Below are 11,617 nucleotides of genomic sequence, written 5' to 3' on the forward strand. Positions count from 1 at the left end.
GCCACCCCCTCGCCGTAGCCACGCCCTCCGTCCACCCAACGCCGTGCCACCGTGTCCAGGAGCTCCGCCGCCGTCCACTTCATCGAGCTAGCCGAGCCCCGTGTGCTCGTGCGGCCCGAGACCACCGCACCGACCTCGCCCGAGCTCACCGTCGCCGGAGATCCCCTTCAACGCCGTCGCCGCCTCAGCTCGTCCCCGACCTCGCCGGTGGCCTCTACGGGAGCGCTGTGAGCCTAGCTACTCCTCCGACCCTCTCTCTCTCATTCCTGAGCCGTGTAGCCACCGCACGAGGATCACACGCCCGCACCGCCGCGGATCTCGTCGCCGACGTGCTTCCGGCCACACTCTGGCCACAAGATGGTGTCCATCTTACTCACCGAGTCCCGCAGCACCTAGCTAGCCACTCCACGAGCCTCACCGACCCCTCTAGCGCCAAGTTCATCTTCGACCGAACCCCGGTGGCCGCCAAAGTCGTCGCCGGCGCCAACTCCGGCCACCCCGACCCCAACGGACTCCGCCAAGAGCTGCGGCTTGTCCTCAGCTCCACTCCGGTGGTCTCCGCGGCCCATTTGGTGGCCGAAATGGCCAAAACCACTCCCGCCGCCACGTCGGGCTCGCCGGCGGCTAAACGCCGGCGTCGCTGGCTTTGACTTTGACCACGGGTGGGCCCTGGTTGACTCCCCTGAGTCAATGACAGGTGGGGCCCAGCCCTGTTAATTAAACAAGATTAGTTTTAATTAAACTTTAATTAAAATAATCACCCTGACATGCGGGACCCACTGTCAGGTTTGACCCAGACCTGTTCCGTTGACCTGCTGACGTCACACTGACGTCAGGCTGACGCAGTAATTGATTTTCTGGAATTATTCTAATATAGGAAATTCCAGAATATAATTTAAACTTCAAAAATTCATAACTTTTATTCTGTAACTCCAAATCAGACAAATTATATATGAAAAATGATCATAAAAATCCAATCTATCCATTTGTACTATTTTCATGCATGACTAAACAAGTTAACTTGATGTTTAATGCAGAACAAGGAAAAACACTTTAAAGGGCCATGTTTGAGTTTGAAATTTGAATCTTTGATTCAAATTGGTTCAAACCCTTCTGGTCTTAGTTGCATTAGCCCAACACACTCATATTGCTATGTTTCATGCATGCATCATATTGTTGCACATTGTTTGGTGATGGTTGTATATCGGTGTTCTTTGCGGCAGGATCTGCCCCCGAGGAGTACCGTGATTACCCTAACAAAGAACCGTATCAGTGCATCGAACCATCAGGCAAGCAACCAACCATTTGATCATATCGATACAATCCCATGTTCTCGCTCCTGCTCTCTTTTACTGCATTAAGACAACGCGTTCCAAACTGCTGTGTGCTATGGTAGTTGAACCCATTTCCTCTGCATGACCTGTCATTGCCACAGTAACTAGATGAAACCCACTAGCATGTGTAGGAGTTGATTGAGCCATATGTATGTGTTGTTCCTACCTTGCTATGCCTGCTATGCTTAGAGTCGTGTCAGGTCTGGTTCATCTGGGTGATGGGCTAGAGTGAAATGATTATGTCAGTAATGAGAGTGGTGTGGTGAACACGATTTGGTAAAGGTATCGATGAGAGGCCATGTAGGAGTACATGGTGGGTTGTTTCATTGAAGCCGACCTTAAGCACTGAGATCTGTATGTGTGATTTAAGAATCAGCTACTACCATGCATTGGGCCCGAAACCAATGGACCCTCTCGGCTTCTTATCCACCCTAGTTCTCCGTCCAGGAGTTGCAAGTAGTTTCTGGTGTTTGTAGCCTACTGGAGGCCGTGGACAGCGCTGACCGTAGGGGTGGGCTGTGATGCGGTAGGTACGTGGCCGGGTGTACCGAATACCCGTTAGGTATCTCGGGAACCCTGTTCACATCGTTCGGGGCCGTATGGGAAACCTCGGCCGGACTCCCTGCGGATGGAACCTGGATAGGCGATAAACCTGGACTGGAGGCTTAGGTGGTTAGGTAGGTCGTGGCCGACACCCACGTTGGGCTTCCGCTTGAAGGTTGCCGAGTACATGTCGGGTAAACGACGATAAGTGGTGAGAGCGTGTATGAAGAAGTACACCCCTGTAGGGTTAACATGATCTATTCGAATAGCCGCGTCCGCGGTAAAGGACTACTTGGTTGCCTATACAGTTCATAGACAAGTAAATGGAAACTACTAAAAGCCCAAGATAAGTGTGAGTGCCGAGGATGGCTCTTCCGTAGGAAGACGGAGGCGGATCCTCGGTAGTGTATTGAAGTGGTGAGTAGTGGACTCGTGTGCGCAAAACCATTTCAAGTTGAGGTATCGTAGGATAGTCTAGCCAAGAGTCAAAGCTGGCTTGCTGCAATAACTCCACCAACCCTTCTTGACAATGTGCATGTATGTAGGATCTGATGTAAGTCTTGCTGGGTACCTTTGTACTCATGTTGCTATAATTTACATTTTACAGAAGACGCTACAACCCCTTCTGATGGGTTCTACATAGACGTTGACATCAACGAGTAGGCTAAAGGCCCAGGTGGTGATCTTGAGCCTATGAAGGACCACGTAGTATAGCTAGGCCTTCCAAGCCTCTTTTATTTTACTAGTTGTCTGTACTCAGACAAGTTACTTCCGCTGCTGGTTTGTATGACTGTATGACTTGAATGTTGGGTCATGAGACCCGTACCTTTGTGTATGATATGTATGGCTCCCTGAGCCTTAAATAAAGTACTTGTGTCGTAGATTCATGTTGTGATGCTTCGTTGTATTTGCACATATCGAGCATATTGTGTGTATGATTGAAATGCTTGGTATGTGTGGGATCTGACTATCTAGTTGTTTATCTTTAGTAGCCTCTCTTACCGGGAAATGTCTCCTAGTGTTGCCGCTGAGCCATGGTAGCTTGCTACTGCTCTGGAACACTTAGGCTGGCCGGCATGTGTCCTTCTTCGTTCCTGTGTCTGTCCCTTCGGGGAAATGTCACGCATTGAGTACCGGAGTCCTGTTAGCCCCCTACAGCCCGGTTTACCGGAGTCCTGCTAGCCCAGTGCTACAGCCCGGACCCATTTGCTGATGACCGACACGTTCGAAGCTGGGTCATGGATGCCTGTCCCTGTAAGTCTGTGCCACTTTGGGTTTACGACTAGTCATGTCAGCCCGGGCTCCTTATCATATGGATGCTAGCGACACTATCATATACGTGAGCCAAAAGGCGCAAACGGTCCCGGGCAAAGGTAAGGCGACACCCGTGGGGATACCGTGCGTGAGGCCGCAAAGTGATATGAGGTGTTACCGGCTAGATCGATGTGACATTGAGTCGGGGTCCTGACAGCGTTGGCATCAGAGCCGGACTGCCTGTAGGTTCTCCAAGCCAAACTGGTCGATGTTGAGTCTAGAAATTCTTTAGTTATATGTAGGGGAATTGTTTGTGGGTTGGAACGTAAGGCTCTTTTTACTCCTTTATCTTATAACATTCTGATCTGAGTCAGTCTATTCTTCCACCGGGGGTTAAGGAATTAGGATCTATTCCCTCTATCAGGATCACGTGTTACTAATCAGTAGTACCTTATAGGTTTGATGGATACAAGCCTAGTTCAATTCTACTACCACGTTATGTTGTTAAGATGGTCTCAGAACTTTGATATGATGATGTTGAGTGTGTATGAAATCCTTTGTCAAATGTCTCAAAATCCTTCTTGAGCATTTACAGCTGTTATGCTGCCGAAATTTTGCTAGAAATTCTAATGCCTTTGCATTATGATTGTGCTTTCAGATGGCCACTCGCGACCTCAATCAAGTGGTTCGCCTGACTCGATGCCTAGATGTACCCGGCCATACTGCCATGTTGGTCAGGGTAATGACTGAGGCAGGATACCGTTGGTATCCTGAGTACACGGTCGAAGAGCAATTTCGGGACTTCAATCAAAGCCAGTATCTCTGCACTGTCAGGATATTTCCATCTTATCCTGGGTCCACCGAGCCCCTTCACTGCTCCTATGGACTCGGGGTTACTATTGAGATGGCTGTGCAGGACGCCGCCTACTCTATGATGACCATCATGCGAGTCAGATCTGGTCTATTTCAGGACTCTGATTTCCGGTATATGCTAGGATCACTTCCGGGAGCACAAGGGTATCTCCAGGCTATCTATGCTGACCCCACCCAGGAGGATTCACGGACTCGCACCACTGCTAAGATGCTCGAGGATAAGGACCGTGAAAATCGGGCCTTGAGATTAGAGCTCTTCAATACCCGTGCTGACCACTGGGCCACATTGACTCGGTTCGCACCGGCGGTGCAAGCTGGATATTCGGATATGCGCGATCTCTATCCTGTGAGATCTGCTCTGCCAGACGTGATGGGTTGGCGTGATGTAGGAGGAATCACCCCACCTCGCGGTCCCCGCAGACCACCGTCTGTTGGTCCAAGACCTCATCCTAGCCCCTATGGTCCACAAGCTCCGCGAGATCGTCTGTTTCCGGATGATCATGTTGAGCTTCCAGGCTATGGAGGTGACTTCTACGAGGACTACTATGGATCGGTCTGAGTTAGTGGTAGTATTACTAGTTCGTGTTAGCTGTGTCGTCTATCGTCCTGCGTGACTCGTGGGATATGACCTAGTTTGTACTCTTTCCGGAGATGTAGAAAAATAATGTATAGGAGCTTGGAATGCCTCCGATGAGATGTAATCCTCTTTTCACCGTAATAGTACTTTGTTTGGTCTTGTACTAAACCCTGTATGGTGTGTATGATGATGGAATAAAGAAGCAGTTTCTGTATCTACCATGTCATACGGATGATCATCTTGCATTTCGAGTTATCCTTTACATTTTGTATCCTATGTCGGAATTTATCATCCTGACTAAATCATTGTCTTGTTTACCTAGGATGGTCAACACGCGCACTAACCCTGCTCCTCAAGAGCAGGCCGAAGGCAGTGAAGTCAGGGATGCAAATCTGCCTCATCCTCCTTCCCTAGCCGAGGTTATGATGGAAGCTGAGAGAAACAAGCGGGAGACCAACCGTTTGTTGGAGCGTATTGAACAGAACACGGCACACCATCAGAGGACTAATGTGGTGTCACTCAGTGATTTTATCAAATTACATCCACCCACGTTCCACCACTCCGTCGAGCCTCTCGACGCTGATGACTGGCTTCGCAGTATCTCTCACAAACTGCGTTCCGCGCTGGTAGCAGAGGTTGACAAGGTCACCTTTGCTGCATATCATCTTGAAGGCCCCGCCAGTCTATGGTGGGAGAATTATGGAGCTATGCGCCCAGCGGGCCATGTCACTACTTGGGCTGAGTTCAGCGAGGCTTTCCGTGAACATCACATTCCGGAGGGTCTCATGGACCGTAAACGTGAGGAATTTTGCAATTTCACCCAAGGCCGACTCTCTGTGGATGCTTACAGCAGGGAGTTTGGTAACCTCGCACGATATGCAACCGAGGAAGTTTCTACTGACGCCAAGAAGCAAGCAAGGTTCCATAAGGGACTTAGTCCTGAGCTTCGCCGCGACCTCCGTCTGCATGAGTGCACATCTTTTTAGAAACTTGTCAACAAGGCCATCAGTGCTGAAACTGGTCAGACTGATTATGACGCAACACGCAAGCATGGCCGTGACATGGGTTCCTCATCCGGTGCTGGTCCTCAGAAGCGCCGCGTGTGGGTGCCCAACACCGCCCTGCCACCCAGGTTCACACCGAGGCCATCTTTCTAGGCGCCTCGCCCTGTTCAACAGTCTGCACCAGCCAAGCCCTATGGGGGTCCAACCAACAATGCTCCCCCATGTACCAGCTCCGTGACTTGTTTCAAGTGTGGGGAATCTGGCCACTATATGCGTGAGTGTCCCCAGACCAACCCCAACCAGTCTGCTAAAGCTGTTGGCCGTGGCAAACCGACAGGGAAAGTGTTCCACGCCAAGCCGGCCACCGCCTCACGTGGCCATGTCAACTGTATCTCTGCCGAAGAAGCTCAAGAAGATCCCAACGTCGTTCTCGGTACGCTCCTTGTTAATTGCCACCCGGCATCTGTCCTTTTCGATACAGGAGCCTCTCATTCATTTATATCCGAGAACTATGCTCGTTTGCATAACACTGCATTCTGTGACATGCCATCCACTATGGAAATTTCTACTCCCGGGTCTAGATGGCAGACCTCTAGGGTAAGTTATGGAAATGAAATCCAAGTCGACAGACTTGTTTTTCTTGCATCATTGATAGCCCTCAAATCTTCAGATATTAATATCATTTTGGGTATGGACTGGATGTCAGCTCATCATGCCAAAATTGATTGCTTCTCTAGGACTGTTCAACTCACTCACCCTTCGGGCAAGAAAGTCAATGTCTTAACCCGATTAGCCAAGCGACAATTATATTCTCTTAACGCCAGCCCTTTGCCAGACCTTGAGGACGTTCCGGTAGTCCGTGACTTCCCGGATGTCTTCCCAGAGGAATTGCCAGGTGTTCCACCTGACAGGGATGTTGAGTTCGTAATAGACCTCATTCCAGGAACCGTTCCGATTGCTAGAAGACCCTATAAGATGGCACCACTAGAACTAGCCGAGCTTAAGAAACAACTCGATGAGTCCTTGAAAAAGGGTTTCATCCGACCTAGTTCATCTCCGTGGGCTTGCCCCGTCCTATTCGTCAAGAAGAAGGATGGTACGGACCGGATGGTTGTGGATTATCGACCTGTCAATTTGGTCACAATCAAGAAAAAATATCCGCTCCCCAGGATCAACAACCTGTATGATCAGCTCGCTGGATCCTCAGTCTTCTCCAAGATGGATTTGAGGTTGGGCTACCATCAAATCAAAATCAGAAACGGGGACATTCCTAAAACGGCCTTTGTTACTCGTTATGGCCAGTACGAGTACACCGTCATGTCCTTCGGCTTAACCAATGCTCCAGCCACCTTCTCTCGGTTAATGAACTCAATCTTCATGGAGTATTTGGATAAATTCGTCGTGGTTTACCTCGATGATATACTCATCTACTCCAAGAACGAGGAAGAACATGCCGAACATCTAAGGCTAGTGTTGAAGAAACTTCGAGAGCACCGCCTTTATGCCAAATTTTCTAAATGTGAATTCTGGTTGTCAGAAGTGACCTATCTGGGTCATGTAATATCTGGTAAAGGTATTGCTGTTAACCCTGAGCGAGTACAAGCCGTCCTTAATTGGACTCCACCTGAATCGGTCAAGCAAGTTCGTAGTTTTCTGGGCTTAGCGAGCTATTGCCGTCGCTTCGTCGAAAACTTCTCCAAAGTTGCCAAACCTCTAACCGAACTCCTCAAGAAAGATAAGAAGTTCGAATGGACTCCACAATGTGAGCACAGCTTTCAGGAACTGAAAAGACGCCTGACTTCTGCTCCCGTACTGGTACCGCCAGACTTCTCCAAGGACTTTGTTATCTACTGCGACGCCTCGCGACAAGGACTAGGTTGCATTCTCATGCAAGATCGACACGTAATTGCCTACGCTTCACGACAATTGCACCCACATGAGGAGAATTATCCTACTCATGATCTAGAGCTTGCAGCCGTGGTCTATGCACTCAAGACCTGGCGACATTACCTCCTCGGTAACCGTTGCGAAATATTCACTGATCACCAAAGTCTGAAGTACATTTTCACCCAACCGGATTTAAATCTCAGGCAAAGACGTTGGGTTGAGTTAATCACAGACTTCGACTTAGGAATAACCTACACCCCAGGGAAAGCCAACGTCATGGCTGATGCGCTAAGTCGTAAATCTTATTGTAACAACCTGATGTTACAACAAAGTCAACCGCTTCTCCATGAGGAATTTCGGAAGCTTAACCTTCACATTGTTCCTCAAGGTTTTCTTTCCACCTTGGTGGCAAAACCTACCCTTACGGATCAGATTATCAAAGCACAGAAGGTAGATCCGGGAATCTCCCGCATCAAGAGAAACATCAAGAAAGGAATTGCGAATTGTTTCTCCATTAATGATCAAGGGGTCGTATACTTCGAGAATCGACTAGTGGTTCCCAAAGTGCGAAACCTGAGGCGATTGATTCTTAAGGAAGCTCATGAATCTCCTCTCACCATTCATCCCGGTAGTACTAAGATGTATCAGGACCTACGCCAGAGGTTCTGGTGGACTAGGATGAAGAGAGAAATTGCTCAGTATATTGCTAATTGCGACGTCTGTCGTCGTGTAAAAGCAGAGCATCAACGACCTGCTGGCACCCTTCAACCCTTAGCTATTCCTGAATGGAAATGGGACAAAATTGGTATGGACTTCATTACCCGTTTTCCCAGGACCAAGAGAGGGAATAATGCTATTTTCGTCGTTGTCGATCGTCTTTCCAAAGTAGCCCATTTCCTACCTGTTCGTGAGAGTATAACCGCTAGTCAGCTGGCAGACTTATACATCTCCCGGATAGTGTCTCTCCATGGTGTTCCTTTGGAAATTAACTCGGATCGAGGAAGTATTTTCACCTCTCGATTTTGGGAAAGCTTCCAAAATGCTATGGGAACCCGTCTCTCCTTTAGCACCGCTTTCCACCCTCAGTCGAGTGGTCAAGTGGAACGCGTCAACCAGATTCTAGAAGACATGCTTCGAGCCTCTGTTATCTCATTCGGAATGGATTGGGAGAAGTGCCTTCCATTTGCCGAATTCGCTTACAACAACAGCTATCAATCTAGCTTGGGTAAAGCCCCTTTTGAAGTCCTCTATGGACGACGGTGTCGAACACCCCTTAACTGGTCAGAGACCGGGGAAAGACAATTCTTTGGCCCGGATATGATTCAGGAAGCAGAAGAACAAGTTCGCATCGTTCGTGAAAAGTTGAAAACAGCCCAATCCCGTCAAAAGAGCCAATATGACCGAAAACATAAGGCTATGACTTTCGAGGTTGACGAGAAGGCTTATCTTCGGGTTACCCCTCTGAAGGGAACCCATCGTTTCGGTATCAAAGGAAAATTGGCTCCTCATTACATTGGACCTTTTCGCATTCTCGCCAAGCGAGGAGAAGTTGCCTACCAATTGGAACTACCTCCGCACCTCTCCAGAGTCCACGATGTCTTCCACGTTTCTCAACTCAGGCGTTGCTTCTCGGATCCTACCCGTGGAGTGGACCACGAAACGCTTGATCTCCAAGATAATCTTACATATCGAGAGTACCCCATTCGTATCCTCGATCAGGCCGAGCGTACCACTCGACGTCATAATGTCAAGTTTCTCAAAGTACAATGGTCGCACCATTCTGAGGATGAAGCAACTTGGGAAAGGGAGGATCGTCTTCGACTCGAGTATCCCGCCTTCTTCCCGGAGGAACCCAAATCTCGGGACGAGATTCTTTTGAGTGGGGGTGAGTTGTCACACCCTAGCTAGTCATGCATTAGAGTGTTGCATCATGTTTACCCTTTCATCAGAAACTTGAAATGGGGATGACAGAACCCCCAGTTCCCCCTGAAACCAACTAGGGTTACTAAAAATAATCTTCAATGAACCTGAAATGCCCTTCTAAAATGCCCATCATTTTTGTCTTGGTTCAGAACCTCTGCCAAAAGTGGTCCACATTTTCCTAGGCCATCCTAGGGTTTTTGGATTAAATCATAAATATTTGAATTTGGGCATTTAAAATTATATAAAATATTTAAATGCTCAAATAACTCCAAACTAAAATGTTTCATGTTGGAAATAATCCAACTATGGACCAGGAGTAGTTTGGTGATTTTTGGTGTTGTCTAGGTATTTTATTAAATTCAACAAAGTTGCAGAAGTATTAAAAAAAACAGAAAACAGAAGAAAATGGAAAACCCTTACCTGTCGCCCAGCACCGGCCCACCTGCCGGCCCAGCCCAGCACCGCGCCAGCGAGCTGCTTGCGGCCAGGCAGGCAGGCAGGTGCTCGACGGCGAGCACCGCATGGGTGCCACGCACCTGCTCGCCGCCTCGCCGCCTCCCTCGCCCGGCTAACACCGTGGATCGGCCTCCCTCTCTCCCCCGAACCCCCCAAACACCCCCTCTCCTCTCCAGCTCCTCCCCCTCGCACGCCCCAGCCATGGCCGACGCCATCGCCGCCACCCCCTCGCCGTAGCCACGCCCTCCGTACACCCAACGCTGTGCCACCGTGTCCAGGAGCTCCGCCGCCGTCCACTTCATCGAGCTAGCCGAGCCCCGTGTGCTCGTGCGGCCCGAGACCACCGCACCGACCTCGCCTGAGCTCACCGTCGCCGGAGATCCCCTTCAACGCTGTCGCCGCCTCAGCTCGTCCCCGACCTCGCCGGTGGCCTCTACGGGAGCGCTGTGAGCCTAGCTACTCCTCCGACCCTCTCTCTCTCATTCCTGAGCCGTGTAGCCACCGCACAAGGATCACACGCCCGCACCGCCGCGGATCTCGTCGCCGACGTGCTTCCGGCCACACTCCGGCCACAAGATGGTGTCCATCTTACTCACCGAGTCCCGCAGCACCTAGCTAGCCACTCCACGAGCCTCACCGACCCCTCTAGCGCCAAGTTCATCTTCGACCGAACCCCGGTGGCCGCCAAAGTCGTCGCCGGTGCCAACTCCGGCCACCCCGACCCCAACGGACTCCGCCAAGAGCTGCGGCTTGTCCTCAGCTCCACTCCGGTGGTCTCCGCGGCCCATTTGGTGGCCGAAATGGCCAAAACCACTCCCGCCGCCGCGTCGGGCTCGCCGGCGGCTAAACGCCGGCGTCACTGGCTTTGACTTTGACCACGGGTGGGCCCTGGTTGACTCCCCTGAGTCAATGACAGGTGGGGCCCAGCCCTGTTAATTAAACAGGATTAGTTTTAATTAAACTTTAATTAAAATAATCACCCTGACATGCGGGACCCACTGTCAGGTTTGACCCAGACCTGTTCCGTTGACCTGCTGACGTCACACTGACGTCAGGCTGACGCAGTAATTGATTTTCTGGAATTATTCTAATATAGGAAATTCCAGAATATAATTTAAACTTCAAAAATTCATAACTTTTATTCTGTAACTCCAAATCAGACAAATTATATATGAAAAATGATTATAAAAATCCAATCTATCCATCTGTACTATTTTCATGCATGACTAAACAAGTTAACTTGATGTTTAATGCAGAACAAGGAAAAACACTTTAAAGGGCCATGTTTGAGTTTGAAATTTGAATCTTTGATTCAAATTGGTTCAAACCCTTCTGGTCTTAGTTGCATTAGCCCAACACACTCATATTGCTATGTTTCATGCATGCATCATATTGTTGCACATTGTTTGGTGATGGTTGTATATCGGTCTTCTTTGCGGCAGGATCTGCCCCCGAGGAGTACCGTGATTACCCTAACGAAGAACCGTATCAGTGCATCGAACCATCAGGCAAGCAACCAACCATTTGATCATATCGATACAATCCCATGTTCTCGCTCCTGCTCTCTTTTACTGCATTAAGACAACGTGTTCCAAACTGCTGTGTGCTACGGTAGTTGAACCCATTTCCTCTGCATGACCTGTCATTGCCACAGTAACTAGATGAAACCCACTAGCATGTGTAGGAGTTGATTGAGCCATATGTATGTGTTGTTCCTACCTTGCTATGCCTGCTATGCTTAGAGTCGTGTCAGGTCTGGTTCATCT

The sequence above is a fragment of the Triticum aestivum genome, chromosome 2B (assembly GCF_018294505.1).
Source record: "Triticum aestivum cultivar Chinese Spring chromosome 2B, IWGSC CS RefSeq v2.1, whole genome shotgun sequence".
Taxonomy (NCBI): Eukaryota; Viridiplantae; Streptophyta; class Magnoliopsida; order Poales; family Poaceae; genus Triticum; species Triticum aestivum.